This window comes from Zootoca vivipara, chromosome 1 (assembly GCF_963506605.1).
Source record: "Zootoca vivipara chromosome 1, rZooViv1.1, whole genome shotgun sequence".
Classification (NCBI taxonomy): Eukaryota; Metazoa; Chordata; class Lepidosauria; order Squamata; family Lacertidae; genus Zootoca; species Zootoca vivipara.
This window is the reverse complement of record NC_083276.1, coordinates 51,908,954-51,931,462: the sequence shown is the minus strand read 5'-3', so window position 1 is coordinate 51,931,462 and position 22,509 is coordinate 51,908,954.

Genomic DNA, 22,509 nt, shown 5'->3' with positions numbered 1-22,509 from the left:
GGAAAGGGTTCCACAATGGGAAATGCAAGAGGTGACCCAATTTTAAAAGACCCGCTTAGGTACTGGTACATTAGCATTCCATCAAAAAGAAAGAAAGAAAAGAATACTGGGCAGTTATGCCTTCACAAAAATTAGCATTTCTACAGCTCAGTCATTCTTACACCATTATTAGCCTCCATATGGTACATAGAACCTGTGCCCAACAGTGACTTGACTCAACCTAATACCTTAGTTACTAGTAGCTGAGAACAGGTTTGAATTTAGTATTTCTCAGATCACAGCTCAGGTCTTCAGCCACAGTGCTAGGGCAGAGTTTACTAAAAGGCATCATAAGCTACTGGGCCAAATGCAAGGCGTTACTGTTAGGAAACTGCAACAGCTTGGGACCAGTTTACTTGTGAGATCGCCTTACCTCATATATGCCCACTTTGACTGCAGGGGGTTGGTCTAGGATAGGTGACTCTTGTGGCCCCTTCCAACTCTATGATTCAATGATTCATCTATGATTTGCAGAACTGGCACTGTTTATGGGTGTTGCATAATACTTATTGTGCATTGCAGGAAATCAGTCTTTGGTTTGATGGCAACACCTACACTTTGAAACTCCCTGCCTATTGATATCAGGCAGGTGCCTTCACTGTACTGCCTAAAACCATTTCGTTTAGGCAAGCCTACCCAGACATGTCTTTTGTATTTTTATTAGGTTTGTGTGTTTTTAAATACCTGTTGCTAGCTGTCTTTTATTGTTTTTGCTATAAACTGCTTAGAGGTTTTAATACAATTAAGTGGTATATTAATTTTGTTCTTTTTTAAAAAAGGTTAGTGTGCTTCTAAAGACGTAAGCAGCAGGATTTCCCAGGCTCAAAGCTCAAGACATACACCTGCTGCAACAAGACAGACATGTCTGGCTAGGTAATGCAGGTACTGTTGATGGGAGGACCCAATGCAGAGAGGGTTGTGCATCCTTATCCAGGAGCTATTTGCTGCAAAACCAACATGTGGGTCTAGGTGGACCTGGACAATAATAATAATAATAATAATAATAATAATAATAATAATAATAATAATTGCACCCCGCCTCCCCAGCCACTTTGGGCAGCTTCCAACAAAGATTAAAATACATTAAAATGTCACACATTAAAAACTTCCCTAAACAGGACGACTGTTCAGGTTAAATATTGTACTGTATCCTCATTCTAACTCCAACTGGAATCAAATGAACTACTGTACCACCTTTCATGCAATGTGTTTATGATTCAGAATGTTAGCAGGCACAACCCCCTGAAAAGATGTGCTACCTGTTGAAATGAAAAGGAGCTCTGCAGGACCACAGTGGTGCTAAGGAGTTGTGTTGTGCAGCTTTCATTCATTTCAGTGGTCAGGCCAATTTCCCCAGAATTTTGTACATATTTTCCGCATCTTACTCCCCACTCTCTCTGCTGAAGGCAGCTTACAAACAATATAATGCAGACCTTACTGTATAATGATCTTAATGTGACTACAATCAACATCACTGACATGCAGAAATGACCGCATCTTAAATTTTCTAGATGAAGGCCAATGTCATTATTCATTATTACATTCCTATATTACCTTTCTTCTAAAGAGGTCAAGGCGGCAGACATGGTTCTCCTCCTCACCATTGTATCATCAAAAGCACCCTGTGAGGTAGGTTAGGCCGACAGATTGTGACTGTCACCCAGAAGGTCACCCAGTGAACTTCATGGCTGGGTGGGAATCTGAACCCCAGCATCCCAGGTCTAACACCACACTGGCTTTCTCATTTGGACAACCAGCTCCACAACTTTGGGATCATGACATGAAGGCCCTGCTGTCTGGCCTGCCTCCTTGGCTGTTCTCTAACTACCCTGTTTATGCCATGTTGGAGAGGGTTTATCTCAATATGACTTTTGCTCAGTGACTGACAAACCACAGCTTTACTTGCTTCCAAGTAAGGATGTTTAGCATAGCAAATGTTAACCTGCTTAAAATGTGGCATTCCATCTTAATTGGAAATGGCATGTTGTCTGGGTTATAGGAGCAGCAAAGGTTGATGCCATCTTTATTTTTGTTTTTCTTCTGATGGTTTTCATTTCAAACCCCCCCCCACTGCTCATTCCTGCTAACAAATGGTTAAGTTGTTTTTGGATGTTCTTTTTTTTCAGAAAAAAACCCCCCACAACCTCTGAATAAGAAAAAAGCACAACTCTCTCTCTTTGTTTTAAAACAGGATAGGTGATTTAAATGGGTAGGTTTTCCCCAACAGTTCCCCTCTATGCTAAGGAAAGCTTTGTCATTTAAATTATCTAAGATGTTCAAGGCCAAGCTGCCCATTTCTGTCAGGGGGCAAGAAAGTTACAGTACTATGTATGTGGATCCAAATGATAAAGTAATCATGGACTTAGGATTCAATGCTAACCCAACTTACCTGTGAGTAAGCCCATTAAATTCAATGAGACTTACTTCTCAGGAGACATAGCCAGGATTTCAGCTTTATTATTACATTTATATCTCACATTTCCTCCTAGGAGCACAAAATGGCACACATGCTTCTTCCCTTTTCCCTTTACAACAACCTTGCGAGGTAGGTTAGGCTTTGTGACAATGATTGGCCCAGGATCACCCACTGAGCTTCATAGCTGAGCAGGAATTCAAACCCTAGTCTCCCAGCTCATAGTCCAACAGTCTAACCACTACACCACTCAAGCGATACTATATTGTTTGCAACTAGAGCAAAATTGTAGGAAAGTCAACAGATAATCTAAAAAAGCTTGGGGTTACTGTTCACAAGCTGGCTGGGAAAGCCATTCCTCCAGAACAGGGGTCAGCAAACTTTTTCAGCAGGGGGCCGGTGCACTGTCCCTCAGACCTTGTGGGGGGCCAGACTATATTTTGGAAAAAAATAACCCAAAGATGCATTTTAAATAAAAGGACACATTCTACTCATGTAAAAACACCAGGCAGGCCCCACAAATAACCCAGAGATGCATTTTGTATTTTGGTGTTTTGTTGGAAGCCGCCCAGAGTGGCTGGGGGAACCCAGCCAGATGGGCGGGGTATAAATAATAAATTATTATTATTATTATTATTATTATTATTATTATTATCATTATTATTATTATTATTATTATTTTAAATAAAAGGACACATTCAACTCATGTAAAAACATGCTGATTCCTGGACCGTCTGTGGGCTGGATTTAGAAGGTGATTGGGCCGCATCCGGCCCCCGGGCCTTAGTTTGGGGACCCCTGCTCCAGAAACATAGGAGTCAACTCCTAGGGGTCAAGGTCCCTGTGGCCCTCCAATTAAAATATTTGAGGGGGCTTCCCCCCCAATGGATGGACATTGCCATTCAAATAGTGTGCTTGTGCCACATCATTTGATTGGTTATGGCGTGGGGCTTACCTGCCCCTCTCATATTTTATTCAAGTTGGCACCCCTGCTCCAGAACCAGCATATGATAAGGCCAGCAAGTTCTGATTTCCAATCTTCAGCATCAGGAACTGGATTTGAACAGTTGCTCTTGGGAGGATTTCTGCCCTCAACATACTGTAACAATTCAGACCCTAAAATCGCTAGGGAGAAAACAACTGCTCAGCAGCGCTTCCACACATTTGCTCTTACATCTGCCATAAGTCTTGCCTTAAAAACTGCTGGTAACGCAAAGGCTGCTTTGAATCCCATGCCCTTTCGAAAACCAGCAGAATAAAATATGGGAGATGCTGGATCAAGGCCGAACAACGCAGCTCGCCGCCACTGAACTGGACCTAAACCCAACACGTGGACGCAAGGCCTGCCCGGGAGGAGGAAGACAGCAGTATAAGGGGATGCTGCTGCTGCCGCCTCCTCACTGGCTAGCCGAGGAGACGAGGGGCGGGGTCGGTGCGGAGCCCCGTCGCGGCGATTGGCCAGCGGGAAGGCTCAACGTGTGAGGCTCAGGGGATCGTTGCCAAAGCCCGGCCTGGATCGTGACCTTCTCGAAGGTCGCTGGAAGCGCCCAGGCTCTTGGCACCAGCAGCCTCCGCGCTTTGTGGCATCTGCCACCCTGGAGGAGGCGGGGGCGGTGTCCTAAAACCCTGGGAATTTCCTCTTTGACCCTGGCCTGGGAACACAGTGCATAGGGGGCATGGGAGGGAAGGAGGGAGCGCGTGAGCTCGGCAAGAGAGAGGGAGCGCAGCGCCCCAGGCCTCGGCCGACCGTCGGGTACACCTGTCGGAGGCCGGAGGATCGCCCCACCCTCTAAGATCGTTGAAACTCAAAGCCTGAGAACAAGATCCAGGGTGGAAGGGGCGAGGGCTGCGAAAGAAAGGGCCCCGTCCTCGCCATGATAATGCTTCCTTGTATCCGCACCTTCAAACTCTCCACCTCCTCCTCTTCCCCCCGCTTTCTGTGCTTCCAAATGGAAACATGCCCGCTTCTTGGGAGTTCTGGTGCGATCTCAGACGCATGCATTACTCAGAAGTAAGTCGCGCCGCACTTGCTCAGAGCGGGACTTACTCCCACGTAACGGTGCACAGGGTTGCAGGCTGAGTCGCAATTAAAATGGACCCAAGCCCACGTTGCTTTAAGGTGGGAAAGAGTTTGTTTACACGCTGTCAGAATGGGCCACTTGCTAAGTAAGTTGCGAGAAGCTGAAGTTGCGCCCTCGGCTTTCCTGCAACCGAAGAGGGCCCAAGTACACGCAACCTTCTTCCGCGGCTTGCAAGAGTTGGCTTTCTTATCCCACTCTGAAATCGATGGATAAAGGAAGACACCTTTCCCATTTCTATCTGCAAATCAGTTTTTTAAAAATCGTGCGCTCTTGAGGAGAGCGGCTCTTTTCAGTGGCATCCTAGCATCGGAAATGCCTCCTGACGAATAATGCGTTCAGGATCCAAGCAGGTAACAGCTACCGTTTTCGAGGTTTTCGAAGAACACAGTTGACGGGGATGTGAAAAAGGGAAGGAAAGGATGGGCGGAAAATAAATAATAAAACCCGAAAGAACTGTAGCCTTTTTATTTTAGGAAGAGAGCAAAAAATCATAGGAGTCTGTTGAGCAAAGCTCTCGTTCTCTCTCTCTAAAACCTACAGCATTCTGTTAATATGTTAGCTAGACATGCACTAATTGTATTACCATGTTGTGAGACGAAACACCTCTCATTAATTTAATTTTTGCCCATTAGGTGACAGGATAAATGCAATAATAGCGTCACTGATTTTCGTTCTCTGGCGTTGGAAGGGGCTGGTCTGGAATCCAGCACCAATTTATTGACTCTAGTGGGAATTTCAGCAGTGTAACTGCACGATAAATGTACGATGGGATGTTATTGTAACGAATAATGACATTCTGCAACGGGCCACATCGTCCTGATAGGTTCATCACCAAGGATACAATTGCTACAAGGTCATATTATTGTTATAAGGTTAATTTACCGGCATCCACTCTATTTATACCACGAGGACGTTACTATCCTTACTATTCCTTCTGTCCTCATCGTCTTTCATTGACTGACTGACAGCGCGGACCACTTAATTAACCCTCTCTCTGAATAGTAAAGCCAGAAATAGAGAATGCAATATTATTTACAGTTGCCTTGTCAATATTAATGCTCGGGCTATTTTCGATTCCCCGAGCCCACTTCGGGATTATGAGGCTCTCACCCAGCGGCAAGATCAAGCCCGTTTCCCGTTCGGGTTAGGGGAAATCGCGTGCATAATTATAACCAGGTAAGCAATAAACGTGCAAGCCAAAGACATCTCAACTAGCAAACGGAGGGAGATAATCCGGAGCATATGCCCGATTTCCATGGCGTTGGGAGGGACAACCTAAAGGGCCTGGCATAAATCCTCCCTTACCCGAGGGGAGGCACCTCTCTCCCCTCCCTGCGTCAAGAAGGTCGCTGTCAGGTTGCGAACCGCAAAAAACAAACAAACAAACAAAAAACAAACAGGAAATTTTCTCCTTCGTTTTTGTGAAGCAGGAGGACAAACGCAGCCAGGGCTGAAAGGAAGGAGCAAAACATAAAACTGGCTGCAGCTTTGGCTCGGCCTGAGAAAGAAATCCGCCGAAGGGGTTAAAAAATGTCTTTAAACTTCCCCAGCTTTGTGGGCCCACCTTACCAAGTCTCGCGAGCTTTGTTCATGCAGCCTTTGGTTACGCGGTAGATTTTGAACTGATATGTTTGGAACGCGTTGCCGTTGCAAAAGATAAAGCAAAGCTCTGCCCATTGGTCACAAATTGTTATTGCTCCGATGCAATCAAGGTTGCCCTCGCATCTGTCTCGGCAAAGACTCGGGACGTTTGAAACGCCTTTCACGTGAGGCTCACCACCGCAGCGTTGCGCAAGAAAATGAACCTTAAGGCTCCCCGTAGCGATAAATCTCCCCCGCCGATGGAAATATTTGCTTGAAGCACCAGCGACATTATTTCAGCAGGTTGAACCCATCAACTACCAAAACTTTTCTTGGCTTTAGCATCACATCTCTTAGGTGGAGATATATGCTTCCCCATCCCTCACTGCAAATTCCTTCTATTGTCCTTCCCCATTTTACTGACTTACTACTTACTTACCACCTAGCAGTTCAAAAGCATGAATTGCAAGTAGATACCGGTAAACAGGTAGCGCTACAGCGGGAAGGTAAACGGCATTTCTGTGTGCTGCTCTGGTTCGCCAGAAGCGGCTTTGTCATGCTGGCCACAAGACCCGGAAGATGTACGCCGGCTCCCTCGGCCAATAACGCGAGATGAGCGCCGCAAACTCAGAGTCGGTCACGACTGGACCTAATGGTCAGGGGTCCCTTTACCTTTACTTTTCTTTAATTCACTAGCAGAGTAAACCTATACACCTGTACTCATAAATAAGATAGTGGATTGCAGCCTTACTTGTTTATTTGCCTATTATTAGGCCTATTATTTAGCAATCACTAAAGCAACAGAAACACAAATCAAAGGCATGTGCCTGATTTTAAAAGAGGGAATGGAAATGAATCCCTTACCTCTCAAGTACTGGTTGATCCCTACATCCTAAATGATAGCGCTTTCTATTGAGCTCTTAATGAAACCCATGTCGCACTTTTGATTTATTAGTTAAACCATGGCTCCCTAAAAGCAGCAGCTGAGGGAGCCATCTCAAAAGGTAAGGAGGATGGACTGCATTTGCTCTCCTGATATTTGAGCTCTGGCATTGGATACAGAGATGTGGAAATCTAAGCAGAAATTGCTGCTCAGTCATGAAGTTGAAGCTAACCTTAATACTTGGGCAAGTTTATATTAAAGGAGGCAGTTAGTAAGGTAACCTTGTCCCAGAACATACAGGGCTTTAAGTGCTGGTGCCAACACTTTGAAATGAGCTCCAAAACAAACTAGTTGGAATGAAAATGGCTTAATCCAAGGAGTAATATAATCGGTCGGGTTGGCCCATACAATATCTAGAGGCTGGATTTTGAATCAGTTGGGTTTCCAAGCCATCTTCAAATACAGTCCCATATAGAAATCATTACTGTAATTCAATCTAACTCTAGGGAGGATTGCAGCTGGCATACCATCCAAAGCTGATAAGGATCCCTCTGGCTATTGCTATGAGTGGCCATCCAAGAGCAGGGCATGATTGAGAAGGTCCCTCAAGTTGTGTGCTTGCTTCTTAAACGAAAATGCAATCCCCATTCAATACATGCTGAACTCCCAACCAGTAGTAACTTTCAGTTTGTTTACTCCTACCCCCATACAACCCCAATGCCAAACACCAGTTCAGGATTTCCGGAGATTAGCTGATGTCAACAAGAGAGAGAACTGGGTTCCATCTGCATATTGATAAGTGTCAAGGCCAAATCTCCAGATGACTTCATCCAGTGGTTCCAGTCCACAGCCTACATGGGCTGCAAGCTGCTTCCTAAAGTGATTTCATAGAGTGTTAACTCAAAACATTTTGCTGCCTTAGGCAACTACAAGATCTGAGAAGAACATGCTAAGATCCTTTACAAAGTTGTAGAAGTTGCTGAAGTACAAACACTTGTATCTGTTGTATGTTGTGCAAAGTGGTTTGACCATCTGTCTGTCCATCTGTTCTCTATAAGTATGGACACCTCTTGAGACATTGTCACTAAACTCAGCATGAGGGTTCCTGAGGTGGGGTGGAGGTTTTTGTCAAAGTTGGGATGTTGGCTGCCATTTTGAATCAAGATGGCAAACCTAAATGTGACTTTGGTGTGATGGGTCCAAACTGTACTGATTTGGACAACTCTGAAGATATCATTGCTCAACTTGTACAAGTATTCCTGAGGTGGAGGTAATGTCTTCATCTATGGTTGGATGCCAGGCACTGTGTGTGTGTGTGTGTGTGTGTGTGTGTGTGTGTGCAGTCCTAAAACTCACAAATTACACCATCCATATACAAATCACAGTATTTTTGGGTTTCTTCAAATTCCTGGGCAGCATTTGACTCTTCCTGCTAGTAGCATATCATCTACAAATGGTGCTCTAGCCACTTCTGCAAGGGATTATGCACCTCTCAGATCATGTGGTTTCATTGTTATCCATAATATCATTACTGTCCAAGTGACTGCTGTCTTGCTCGTCCAGTTGGTCCAACCTTGTTTCTGTGCAGGAATTTTTTCACAGCTGAGACAGCTCTTACTTATCAGACTACTATGAAAAGAATGGCTGTAATGTCTAGAGCAGGGGTGTCAAACTCAAATTCATCGGGGGCCGCATCAGCAGTTTGGTCACCCTCAAAGGGCCGGTTGTATCTGTAGGACTATGTGTCCACTCTTTATTATCATAAATTATTGTCACTGCATTCAATTATTACTGTTTTTTGTAATAATGTAAGTAATAACTAGCTCTGAAAGCAGAAACATAGTCAGAATAATGGCAAGTAGATATTCAAATGTACAATTATTGTACAATTTATTGAAAAATGATTTTTGGTAACTGCACTGGGTGGTGGAGGCTCGCTAGGGTTTCATGCAGGAGCTTTGCAGAGCTACTGGTACCTGGAGATGCTGGGGTCCTTCTGCATGCAGGACAGATGTTCTGCCAGTGAGCCACCACCCTTCACCAAAGGGACTGGCTGAGGTTGACTCACTGAAGCTGCTCTCCTGGTTCCAGGGTTTAAGGGCCAGAAGTATAAAGCAGCATCCTATGTTTCTGAGGAGAGGGAGAGGGAGAGGGAGAGGGAGAGGGAGAGGGAGAGGGAGAGGGAGAGGGAGAGGGAGGAAGGAAGGAAGGAAGGAAGGAAGGAAGGAAGGAAGGAAGGAAGGAAGGAAGGAAGGAAGGAAGGAAGGAAGAAAGAAAGAAAGAAAAGGGGGAGCAGGAGGGAGAGAGGAAGGAAAGAGGTGAGAGAAAGAAGAGTAGGAAAGAAGGAATAAAGAAGGAAAGAAAAAGAAAGAGGGAGAGAAGACAGAGATAAAGAAGGAAGGAAGGAGAGGGAAAGAAAGAATAAGAACGAGAGAGAGGAAGAAAGAAAGGGAAGGGGGGTCGCCGCCTTGATTCAGCGCCAGAAAAGAGTGCGAAGGGACCCAGGGGCAAAAAGCATTTCCCCGGCCCCAGCTGTTTGTCGGCGCTTTGTTGGCGCGGCGCTTCAGCAGCAAGGTCCCACTGCTGGGTCCCGCTGGCTGGGGCGCTCGGCGGGCCACATGACGAGGTCTGGCGGGCCGGATTTGGCCCCCGGGCCTTGTGTTTGACACCCGTGGTCTAGAGTGTATGAGAACAATATTGAGAAATGGGGTCAATGGGACTTAAGATTTAACAGTGTGCTTAAATCCCTTTAATTACAATGGGATTTAGGTACATCTAACTTTCCCAGGCTTGCGCCCTAAAGCTACAATCCTGAAATCACTTCTTAATTAGTAACCCTGGGATTTCAGTGGATTTCCTCTGGGATAAATCATTTGAGATCTACAAACAAATGCCTGTGAAGAGGGAAGAAAGGACCTACACATAGTATCAGAAGGTAGGTTTTGAGCCACCTATCCCTGGTGAATTCAAATGATGATGGCAGGGAGAAATCTTAACAAACAACCCATCAGCAGAGAGATCTCAGTGGGAGAAGTTTGGGGTTTGTGACAAGTGATGGGTTAAATTTATTTGGTGGTGGAATGCAGTGAAAGATCCAGAGGCTGCTCTGAAGTTTGAAATGACAGTCCAGAGAGTGGAGCTGCAAAGCCACCTGTGTCCTCTCTGCCACTCAGATTTATAGAGTGCCACATTTTAATAAAAAACACACACACTTTCCCACTTTGGTGCATTAAGAGATTTCTAGCAAGACACAGTAATGTTGCTATAAATTTCTTTCCCAGCACCCTTGCAAGTAATAACTCAAACTCAGTATTTTGGATTAATGTTTATTTTGATGGCTGCATTCCAGGAAGGAAAGGGAAGGGAAGGGTGCCTCCCCACCCACCCCCAGATTGCTATTAGCCTGATGTTTTCAATAAAGACAAGCACAAACTGGGGAACAAACACTTGAGGAAAGAAGGAGGAAATCTAAAATGTCTACCAATGGGCACCTGAGCAAATAACAATCATATGGAGACTGGTTTAGTAAAATTATTGTTGAAGTCACCTCTCCATAGATTGGGCTGCCTAGCCCACATAATCAGATCATGGACATTGACAGAAGCAGTACTTATATCTGCATACCAGAGAATCTACAGACACAATAGCACTCAGGAATCTTTAACCTTAATACAAATATGACCTAAAGTAATGCATAGAAACTCTTGAGTGATAGTCTGGAACAACAAGTTTAGACAATCTAGCCATGCAAAGGATGCAGCACTGCTCATCTATTGTAAATTCTGTAATCCTTAAAGAGTTGTCCCTGAACAGTTTCCCTAGACCAGGCATCCCCAAACTGCGGCCCTCCAGATGCTTTGGCCTACAAGTCCCATGATCCCTAGCTAACAGGACCAGTGCTCGGGGAAGATGGGAATTGTAGTCCAAAACATCTGGAGGGCCGAAGTTTGAGGATGCCTGCCCTAGGCCATAAATGGTGGACATCTGACCCTTCCCTTACACAGTTCTGAGCCTGTTTTGTGTTGACCACTTTGTGCTAACTCGGGGACTAGAAGTAAGCAGACTGAAATATTAACTTGTGCTGATCACTGTGCTGATCACAGGAGTAGGGTGCAAGACTGCTCTAAGTGGTGATCTCATCAGTGCTGACAAGAAGTTGTCTCATTACATGTATGATGAGTTCAAGAAGTACCAGTAGTTGGATATCTTGTTCATCACTTTGAGCAGGGACAGGGAATTTATGGTCCCTCAGAGTTTGCTTCTAACTCCCATCATCTCTGACCATTGATCATCCTGGCTGAGGCTGAAGGAATTTTGAGTCCAAGCACATAAGGAGGGCCACCAGTCTGTTGTTCCTGATTAAGAGGATATGACAGAATATGAGACTTGGGATAGGTTTGTTTGTCCTAAATTAAGTCACCCATTAATCTATTTGAATTATCATGCAAATTCCACCAGTAGACCAGGGTAAATAGCCACTGAAAAATACACTGCACATTTCACTCTAATACCTTGTGGAGTTCTTCCTATGCTAAAGTCAACTCTGATCATAAATTTTCATCACCAGTCGTATTGAATGTATTGATATAGGGGAATAAAACAATTTTAAAAACTGTGCTATATTTTCTGACATCATTGATGATTTATTTGACAATTGATTCCACATAAGTGAGGTACTGGCATCAGTGGTGGCTGGTGTTGAGACTGGTGGAGCAGATGCAGGGAGCCCAACAGCAACTGGAATAAGAGCCAATAACAGCTAATTCTAGTTTTGTCCACATCTTCCAACTGGATAAGACAAAGGGGATTTTAACTGTGGATGAAAACTTTATATATGCTCACACATTCTGAACCATTAAATAAGCACAGGAAAAGTTTATAGATCAGCCTTGCTGCTGTCACTTCTGTGTAAATTCTCCCCATGTCCCATGCAGTGCACTCTTCCTAGCTATGTATAATCTCTTTTGGTCTTCTTTCATAAGTGCATGTCTTGTCACTGTCTGACACATCCTTAGACTTCCAGTTAGATTTGTGATGCTATAGGAAAGCCAGACTGATGCAAGATCTCTCTCTCAGTGGCAGAGCAAGCCGATCAGGCTCCTGGGCAAGCCGATCAGGCTCGTGCCAGGGGCAGGGCCAGCCGCCCGCAGGGTTGGGCCAGCCAGGGCAGGACGTTCCGTGGGGCCTCCAAGGAGTCTGCCTGCCTCCTGCGTCACTCCCAGGAGAGATGCGTGGCTCAGGTGCGTTGCAGGCTCGGGTGCGTTGCAGGTGAGTGCCGTCCAGCATTTTGTCACCCCCTCTTAGTGGTGACACGCGGGACGGATTGCCCCCACCGCACCCCCTTCTGCCGCCCCTGCGCTCTCTCTATTCTCTCTCTCTCATACCTCCCTTATCACAGTCTTTTTGCTGCTCTGTATCAGAGTAGTGGTGGTTGCACCACAGTTGAAAAAAAAACTGGCTTAAATAGTGTTCCAGTTGCGTACCAAATCATCTCTGTGTGTTTCCTTGGCTAAAGAAACGCCACTGACGAAGAATATGTCAGATCGGCCTTCTCATTGACAATATGGATCAACGTGTTGGTATGTGGTACCCGAGGCATTGCTGTAGGAGAGATGAGATACCACCAGCCAGTTGCGCAGTATTAAAGGATAAATGAGGGTAAATTCACTTGTAGCTTGTATCATGTTCCATAGTATATTTGGCTCTAAATTAATCTACCTTATAAGAGCTTGGCATTGTTAACTATCCTGATGGAGTATTGAAGTTCATATACAGTATTGTTGCAACTAGCAAGCCAAGAGAGCAGGAAAAATCTACCATCAACAATGGTAAAATGAACCAGAACATAGCACCAATGGCATTTTCCTTACTGCAGCAAAAGGCAGGTTCAGAGGCCAATTCTATTGGGACTATGGCATTATGGGAAAGTTTTAGCCTGCTCTGCCCCATGGTCCTGATCAGACTTTCTTCAACAGTGGCTTTTTTTTTATTTAAAAAACCAAACAGCTGTGTGAAATACAATCAATCAATGCTTTTCACAGATTTTTCAGTTTTACTCATTTTCTCATTATCCTCAAATATCATGTTAATTTTTTTGGAAGCACAACATGTTGCTTAGGGAACTGGGTATGTTTAGCCTGGAGAAGAGAAGGTTAACGGGTGATATGATAGCCATGTTCAAATATATAAAAGGATGTCATATAGAGGAGGGTGAAAGGTTGTTTTCTGCTGCTCCAGAGAAGTGGACATGGAGCAATGGATTCAAACTACAAGAAAGAGGATTCCACCAAAACATTAGGAAGAACTTCCTGACAGTAAGAGCTGTTCGACAGTGGAATTTGCTACCAAGGAGTGTGGTGGAGTCTCCTTCTTTGGAGGTCTTTAAGCAGAGGCTTGACAGCCATATGTCAAGAATGCTTTGATGGTGTTTCCTGCTTGGCAGGGGGTTGGACTGGATGGCCCTTGTGGTCTCTTCCAACTCTATGATTCTATGTCAGCATGCTCTTGGAATCAAGGTTTCAAGGAAGAGAATACTGCATGTATTAAGTTCTGACAATGGCACTCAGTTTGCTTGACATGGCCAGGGACATGGTCTATAATCAAACTGCTTACCTCTAGCTACTAGTAGCTGGCAGAGTTATGAAAAAAGACCAAGTTAGTGTCAGAGCAGACTGTGATGTTCTGCTATGTTGTACTGCCTCCAGCTGAATCACTTTGAGGGAAGCAGAATGCAGGAGTCTCCAGACCAAAAGCAGCAGTAGCTGCAGCAGCATCCGCAGGAGTGAGCAACATGCATATATGCAGATACTTAAATTCCTCTGGACGAATTCTTCTGTAATTGGCAATAAAATAAAATAAAATGCAAAGCCTATTCACAAGGCAGCGAAACAAACAAAACGCTTCCTGGTTCATCAGTACCATTCTACAATGCGATTAGAAAACTCCATGAGATTCAAGTTTCAAATGAGGTTAAAAGCTTTGTGATTTGTTTATTCAATCCATGTAAACCCAAGGGGCTATTTTTGACCCACAGGGTACTTGTGGCGCACAAAGGGAAGATATCTGTAAACAGACAGTTATATGGTCTCCTCTGTCATATTGGTTGGTAGATGCTAAATGGTTCTGGAATTAACTGGTTGGAGAACATGTTTTCTAATGGATGTCATGTGAAGGGAATCACCAGCATTGCATTTGGGCAGAGACCAGCACTGAGATGCACTTTGAAGATAAAAATTTCCACATAACCATGTGCATGCACCGTTCATGGTAATAATGTAATACACCAATTACCCATAACTAAGCAGGCACTATTCTTTGTGTAATGATATAACATCATCATTATGTGGAAAGACTAAGAAAATACCACTTTGTGGAAATGTGCAGGGTGAGAGAACCCAACATAGTGCCCTTCTTGTTGGTACTCCAGCTCCCATCAGCCCCAGACAATATGGCTATGGTCAATGATGATAGAAGCCCAAGATCCATCAGGAGGCACCACAATGGCTACCTATAATATAAGGAGTAGCTGTGCTAATTGTTGCTGGCATCTGTAGGCCCATAGCTCAGTCTGAGAGTCCACAGATTCCATGCAGAAAGTCCCAGGTTCAGGCATTTTTAGAATAATATTTTCTAGCAGGCCTGGAAAATATCTCTGCCTCAGTTTTTAGAGAGCTATTGCCAGCCAGGGTAAACAATACAGAGCTAGATGAACCAATAATCTGACTCGGTATAAGGCAGCTTCCTTTGTCCACATTCATTCTTCAGTCCTTGCGTTCAGGCTTAAGACATATGGCAACAGAGCTGCTCTACAGTTCTGTGATTATTCCATATGAAGTGTACCAGTTGCCAGGCATGCACAGTTCTGAACTTTGAGTTTTAGTTTGTTATGGGTGCTGCGGGTTGTCAGGAGACCACCATACTGAAATTCCCATAGTCCCCTGGGAACTAAACCATTATGGGAGCTGTGGCTCTGTCAGGGGAATACAGACTCCTAAGCCCTCTCCACACCTTTAACAACCTACAGCTCCCTGGATTCTCTGAGGGGAAGCCATCGACTGCTTAAAGTGCTATAATACTGCTTTAATTGTATAGTGCATATAGCAGAGCTTTCCAAGCGTTTCATGTTGGTGACACACTTTTTAGACACGCATCATTTCGTGACAAAGTAATTCAGTTTTACTAGCAAACCAGAAGTTAAACTGACCCCTTTCCAGGAGCAGGGGGAGCTTTCGCGCAACACACTTACACACTGCAGCCAAAAACACTAATGTGCCGCGACACACAGTTTGGAAAGCTCTGACATATATGGTCATCGTTGCTGTGGGTGGGGCTAGTTGAAGCTTAGCACAAATTTACCATAACTCTTGTGGTACATCCTATTTTTTAAATCAATTTTTTAATTAGCACTAAAACATTTTCCTGGCTTTTTAAATAAAAAAATAGAGAGATATATAGCCCTATAATACCACAACGCTATAATGTTGCATTTTTAAAAACTGACAAAAATACATTTTTTCAAGTCACTATTTTAGCAACATTTTAAACAATGGTGACCAGAAAAGGTTTTTTTTAAGCAAACCATTTCCAAAAGATTAATATTGTAGCATTATATATTATGGCACAAGACCTCTCTTTCCTTAAGTGGGAGCTTAATAAAGATGTGAGCTTAATACTGTAAATGGGCCATTCAGGTATCACAAATGGATTATTGGCAACAGTATTAACAAGAAAACAACTTTCTTGGCTTTCCTCTGGAAATGGTAAATCTGGATTCAATGGGGGGAAAACATGGGCTGGCATTTTTAATGCTCTTGATGCCATATGGAGCCTGTGAAAAACTTGTATGCATGAGTAGCACCCATCTTACAATAAACACCCATCTAGAAGCACCCGGCACCTTCCCTGTTGCATGGCAGATGGGGATGAAACTCATTCTAATTTGTTGCTGGAGCATTAGCAGCAGGAGAAGTGACTGCACAGACATCTCCTTCATCTGCTGTGGGATGAACTGGTAGAAAAAGCTGTGGGACAGACAGACTGTATAGGAACAACCTGGCAATCATCCTCTGATAGAACTGTGACCAACATTGTGATTGCCCTCTCCTGACCACAGATGGATGCATGGCATAGGGAGCTTCACCAAGGTCAGATGGACATCTGGGCACACCTGAAGCTCAAGCAACGTCAACCCATGGGTATTGTCTCATGCAGATGAAGTCATGAACCTGTGAAGATGTAGCTCTAATCTGCTCATAAATGTTGGGAACCATTTCCAAGCTATACTAGTGTGTGAATGCTGGGCATTACATATTCAGCTTTAAACAGAAAACAGGAGGGACCTGGACTACTGATTCTGGACAGGATAGCAGAAGCGGCTTATTCGCTGTTGTCAGTTCAGTGTTGTCAAGACTTGAGTGATTTTTGAGGGGCTTGGTTACTCAAGGAATCCTTTGTTCTACCCTGTCAACGAAATGCCTGGTATAAGTTGTGACTCCCTATCAACTGGCTGCCTCTCCACTGACTGCTATCGTGAACGCTACAAACTTAGGTCTTTGAGGTATAAACTAAACATTATTCTGATCAGTGGCAAAATTCAAATTTATTTAACATCAATCCAATGTATGTTATTCATTGCATTTATATACCGAGGAACTCAAGGCACCCCACTTTTTATCCTCATCACAACCCTGTGAGGTAGGTTAAGCTGAGAGATCGTGACTGACCCAGGTTCATCCAGTGAGGTTTGTGGCTGAGTGGAGATTTAAACTCTGGTCCTAGTTCAGTACGCTAACCACTATCCCACACTGTCTGCAACATTTAAGTACTAATAAAGGAGGTTATGCCTCATGGCACTCTCTCAAAATTTACCACTGTGTTGGCCAGTAAAAAATACTAATAATAAAAGACACCATTGTACAATAAACATAATAAAAAGTGATAACAATAACAACAACAACAACAACAGAATTTCAGACATACTCCAAACTAGATAATTAATAGCCTCATAAGAAATTGCCAAATGTGTGAAATGCTGTCTAGATTTCTGAAAAAACTTGGAGAAACAATGAGAACTAGCTTCGTCCTAAGAAGAAAAAGACTTTGCCTTGCTATATAGGTGCCATGCTCCTGAAGCTCACTGGTCATTTGGGAGTATTTGTTTTATAGTCAGGGGGATAATGCCTTAAATACTCATTTTTTTTCTTTTCCATCACCCCTGACTCCAGTTGCAAAGCCGTGGTTAGGATAAAAGTGAGCCAGGAGGCCATAAATCAGCCAGATTCAAGTTCCTTAACCTTTCATATTAACCTTTCGCATTGATTTGCACAACTGTGCTATGCTTTGCAGCTGTAAATAGTTCTGCAATAAATTTATCAGCTTCTGCTCTGTGAAGTGTGCACCCTTTATTGGCACTCTTTTTCCTGGCGACTCAGAAAAAAAAATCAGGAGCAACTTACTGATTGGGATATGTGACCATGAACCAAATGATCAGTCACTCTCCAAAGGGATCTGGCAGGAAAGCTGTATGTTTGTGAGTGGGGAAAGGAGTTCAGTTAATGCTAACATACAAAGGAAAACCTAATTCAATTAGTTCTTTCCTGGAGGGAAAAGGGAGCCAGGAGTTAAATCCATCTGAGGGTTTAAAATAACATACCCACTTACACATGTACAATCAGAACCTTATTCCAGCAACACTCTGAGAAGGATCCCTCTGGCTCTTTTTAAAAATTGGTTTGTTTAATGGGAACCATTATATGAACATAAGAAAAGTCCTTCTTGATAAGACCAAAGGTCCAATGAATCCAGAATCTTGTCCTTCATAGCAGCCAGTCAGATTCCACCAGGAAGCTTACAAGCAGCACATTGAAGGCAGTAACCCTTCCTGTTTTTGCTCCCCAGCAACTAGCTATCAGAGAGGTATAATGTCTCTGATGATCTTTCCTTTTGTTTAGCCAGATGGTATGAAACTATGAACGGTACTCTGATCTCTCTTACACAGCAGTAATTCCACTGGTGAAGGAAGTTATGCCCATGTCAAAAGGGCACAAAGGATGGATAGTATATTCAAGCCCTAAGAGTCATTTGAATGGCCAATTCCTTCTCACTTACTAAGCAACTCTAGTAATTTGTCCTTAAGTGCTTAGAGACACTGTTGTGTTGTCCTGTTCTCCACCCCGGGGATTGCCAAGGGAATATTTAAATAGATTTGGGGGTCAATGCAAGGTGATTCACACTCCCCACTCCTGTTTAACTTGGCATTTGAAGAAAGTCATCAGAACCAGATTAGAACTTTTGATGTTGGTGTTCATCTGAATGGCAGCCACAAGCCTCTTGCAGATGCTGATATAAATTTAACAGCAGAACATTTGAACACGTTTGAGGAACTGCTTCAAAGATGGACTTGCACAAGAACAAAAATAGGTTTGAAAAATATTGGGAGCACATCCCATTTCTCAGTAATTAGTGGAATCGGGACACTAAGAAGCAACACAACACATTGTCAGTCCTGGCTTCGCACTTTGCATCTTTACAATGACTGCTAGGGATGGAAGGATCTGTCACTTTTGGTTCTTTCGGTTTTTCACTTTTTCAATCTTAAATTCAATTCTCCGCATTTCTACAGCAATTTGTATTGCCCCCCCCAATAACCATCAGGAAAATCCAATATTTTCATGTGTATTTCTCCTAATGCATACATTTTTGTATGTAGTTTTGATTAATGCACACATTTTTGCAAGCTATTTCTCCTAATATAATGCATCTTTGTATGCAATTTTCACTTATTTATTTTTATTCATGCTTTCCCTTAATATATGCATTCACAAACTTTGGATAAGTGCACATTTCAAAGGATGGCTGTTTTTTCAGTTCTCTCATTGTTTCGGAAAGTGCGAATTTGAGAAATTTGGCCTTAAATGTGAACTGAATTTCTTCCCCATCCCTAGTGCAACATTCTATCCCAGACAAAGAGAGCAAGACCAATCCGTTTTACCTACTAAGAGGTACTCATTCTCTCCTCTAACCAGCTTCTTACTTTGACCTGGGGCTGATTCAGACTCCACAGAAAATAGGAAGTGCTGGACTTCGTGGAGAATCACACCAGGACTTTATAGAATTTTTAAAATTAAAGCCAAGCTGCTTAGGAATCTAAATACTATATTCAAAATGGAGTCACATATACCTAATATGATGCTTGCTTATGTGAGGATGGCGAAAATGAGGCAGGGCAAAAATAGTGACAGCTATTTAGCAAAGGGACTATTCAAGGCATCAATAAAGGTAAAGGTAAAGGTAAAGGGACCCCTGACCATTAGTTCCAGTCGTGACCGACTCTGGGGTTGCGCGCTCATCTCGCATATTGGCCGAGGGAGCCGGCGTATAGCTTCCAGGTCATGTGGCCAGCATGACAAAGCCGCTTCTGGCGAACCAGAGCAGCACATGGAAACGCCGTTTACCTTCCCGCTGTAGCGGTTCCTATTTATCTACTTGCATTTTGACGTGCTTTCAAACTGCTAGGTTGGCAGGAGCTGGGACCAAGCAACGGGAGCTCAATAGGGAGGGTTTAATGTTTAATAGATTATTTTATTTTTCTGTTGGAAGCTGCCCAAAGTGGCTGGGGAAACACAGCCACATGGGCGGGGTATAAATAATATATTATTATTATTATTATTATTATTATTATTATTATTACCCAACAGTCTTTGTTCATAGTAGTCCTGGTGTGCAAATTGGTCATCCAACATAGGTATGGGGTGGAAGACTAATCAAACCATTTAGTAGATGGTTTCCTTTGAAGTTTCCCTCTGGGTAGCTGGCACTTGTTAACCCAACCCTCCTACAGTTTTATCTAGCAAGGCAACGATGAGAGGTCTTAGTGCTGAAACAATCTCAATCTATTTTCAAATGGATTGAAATGGACAGGAAGCCCTGCTTGCTGCCGAAGGGCCTGGCCAGGCCTTCATAGCAGATCCTGCTTGTGTCACATACTTTCCTCATGTGTAAAAGCAAATTCATACTAGGCCTCTGTAGTGGTTTGTAGTGGAATGTAACATCTCACCACTCTGTGTAGGAAACACAAATCATGCACATGGTGGTGCCCAGATATGAACAACTTGTTATGGGCAGGGAGCCAATGCAACACAAAAAAGGCCATTCTCAACTCAGTGACCAATGCAAATGCAATCTGCAAATCAGGGATGGAATCCTCTGCTGCCAATTTTCTTGCGTTATAGCAGGCACCCCCAAACTCGGCTCTCCAGATGTTTTGGGACTACAACTCCCATCATCCCAAACTAACAGGACCAGTGGTCAGGGATGATTGGAATTATAGTCCCAAAACATCTGGAGGGCCGAGTTTGGGGATGCCTGTGTTATAGCTTTTGATCCAGTGGAGGCATTTCCTAACAGAAGAGAAGAAGCTACAGTGGAAAATTGGAAGGTGTGTGTGTGTGTGTGTGTGTGTGTGTGTGTGTGTGACTCTTATGTCAGTGCCTCCTTTCCTGACCCGAAACCCTCCAGATATTTTAGACTTTGACTCCCGTCAGTCCCAGCCACACAACATGGCTGTGAGGCTAAGGCTGATGGGAGTTGTAGTCCAAAACATCTGGAGGGCCCCAGGCTGACGAAGGATGCTGTAGATCAAAAGCCATTCCACATGTGGAACAGCAGCATTGGATTTCAGCCATACTCTCTTATTCTTGATCCTGCTTTTTAGAGCATTACAATAAATTATGCACTTTGTATCTTATTTTAAAAAGTTTAATATGCCATACCCTTTGTTGTTGTTGTTGTTGCATCTGGAAGCCAGCACATACACAGTGGTTTCAAGGAGACAGCAGCAGCTGCCATAGAGCAGCAGCTGCCATAGAGTCAGGGGTTGTGAAAATGGGTCCCGAAGGGCGTGATTTCACTGATGTCAGCAGTTCCACTGGAAACTGCGAGATTGCCCATGGCTAAAGTTGAGTGGGCTCATAAATGCTTGTGGAACACTAAAGAATAACTTTCGCAGTGCATTTAAATAGTGCTCTTAAAAGTTCCCAACGAGAAACCAAAGCCTGGTCCACATTTGTTGAGCAAAACTCTGACATCATAGAATCGGAAGAGACCACAAGGGCCATCCAGTCCAACCCCCTGCCAAGCAGGAAACACCATCAAAGCATTCTTGACAGATGGCTGTCAAGCCTCTGCTTAAAGACTCCACCACACTCCTTGTTAGCAAATTCCACTGCCGAACAGCTCTTACTGTCAGGAAGTTATTCCTAATGTTTAGGTGGAATCTTCTTTCTTGTAGTTTGAATCCATTGCTCCATGTCCGCTTCTCTGGAGCAGCAGAAAACAACCTTTCTCCCTCCTCTATATGACATCCTTTTATAATGGTTTTATCTTACTTGTAGATTTTTAATTTTAAAATTGAATTTTAACATTGTATTAATCTGCATTTTAATTGAATTGTTTCTTTTATACTTGCGTTGATATTTTTGTTGTTAGCCGCCCTGAGCCCGGTCTTGACTGGGAAGGACGGGGTATAAATAAAATTATTATTATTATTATTATTATTATTATTATTATTATTATTATTATTGAACATGGCTATCATATCACCCCTTAACCTTCTCTTCTCCAGGCTAAACATACCCAGCTCCCTAAGCTGTTCCTCATAAGGCATCGTTTCCAGGCCTTTGACCATTTTGGTTGCCCTCTTCTGGACACGTTCCAGCTTGTCAGTATCCTCCTTGAACTGTGGTGCCCAGAACTGGGCACAGTACTCCAGGTGAGGTCTGACCAGAGCGGAATACAGTGGTACTATTACTTCCCTTGATCTAGATGCTATACTCCTATTGATGCAGCCCAGAATTGCATTGGCTTTTTAAGCTGCTGCATCACACTGCTGACTCATGTCAAGTTTGTGGTCTACCAAGACTCCTAGATCCTTTTCACATGTACTGCTCTCAAGCCAGGTGTCTCCCATCCTGTATTTGTGCCTTTCATTTTTTTTGCCCAAGTGTATTACTTTACATTTCTCCTTGTTAAAATTCATCTTGTTTGCTTTGGCCCAGTTGTCTAATCTGTTAAGGTCATTTTGAACTGTGATTCTGTCCTCTGGGGTATTAGCCACCCCTCCCAATTTGGTGTCATCTGCAAACTTGCTCAGGATGCCTTCAAGCCCATCATCCAAGTCATTGATAAAGATGTTGAATAAGACTGGGCCCAAGACAGAACCCTGTGGCACCCCACTAGTCACTACTCTCCAGGATGAAGAGGAGCCATTGATGAGCACCCTTTGGGTTCGGTCAGTCAGCCAGGTACAAATCCACTGAATGGTAGCATTGTCTAGCCCACATTTTCAGGATGCCCTGAGAATTTAATTCCACCGAAGTAGCACTGGCACTTGGCAACATCAGCCCACCACCGTATACCTGCAGCACTATATTGTTACCAGAGCAATGAGACAAGTGTGAAGCAATTTACAGGGCTTGACATAATGATGGGACCATAGCCATGTTGTTCAACTTTTG